Source organism: Alligator sinensis, unplaced genomic scaffold (assembly GCF_000455745.1).
Source record: "Alligator sinensis unplaced genomic scaffold, ASM45574v1 scaffold611_2, whole genome shotgun sequence".
NCBI lineage: Eukaryota > Metazoa > Chordata > Crocodylia > Alligatoridae > Alligator > Alligator sinensis.
The window spans coordinates 3,298,549-3,299,484 of NW_005841869.1; positions in this window are offsets into that span (position 1 = coordinate 3,298,549).

Sequence of the window (936 nt, forward strand, 5' to 3'; positions counted from 1 at the left end):
TCCGTGGATGTCGGGGGAAGCGGGGCTGGGAGGCGGCAGCGGAGGGGGCAGGAGCCCCGGGATCAGCCCTGTGCAAACCATCTGCTAAACTGCACAAGATGCCCTCGCGCAGGGAATGGGGGCCGCGGCAGCCGACATCCCACCGCTGTCTTCTTCTCCGTGGCGTCTGCAGTGCAGCCTTCCTACATGGTCTGCTCCCAATGTGCTGCACAGACGCGGCGTCTGGCGTTGGTGCTGCCAGCTCGCGTGGGCGCGCGACGCGGTGCACATTTGGGTGCGTGGTGGTGCTACCGGGCGTCTCCGGAGGTGACCCATGGTTTGCTTCTCCTGACAAACACACGGGCGGGTTGCGTAGCGGCCCCGTGGTTGCAGGAGGAGGCTGCCTCTGCTGAGACCCACTCCACCTGTTCAGGCTCCGCCGCACGCACCCTTTGTGCCTGGAGCTGGGTGCCAACTCCTCACTGGGGGTAATTCCTCGCCAGCTCTGATCAGCAGCTTTCTCATAGACCCACAGACAACGAGGATGGAAGGGACTCAGGAGTCCCATCCAGTCCAACTCTTGCTCCAAGCAGGACCAGCCCCAACTACGTCACCCCAACCAAGGCTTTGTCTACCTGGGGCTTAAACACCTCCAAGGATGGAGACTCCCCCACCTCTCTGGGGAGCCTGTCCCAGTGCTTCACCACCCTCCTCATGACCAAGGTTTCCTAATATCCAACCTCAACATCCCTTGCTGCAACTTGTCGCCTAGTTTCTCCCACGGTTTTTGCCAGAGGGTAGGTCTGGCTGATGCCAGCGATGTGGCCGAGGGTGCAGTAGACGACAAGAAGCTGCATCTCGGTGAGAGACAACAGTGCGCTGGTCGACGCCATATAGTGGGTGGCGGTCGTCTGGCTCTTGAAACCGCCCGTCCGCGTCGCCTGTTGCGTTCCTGCT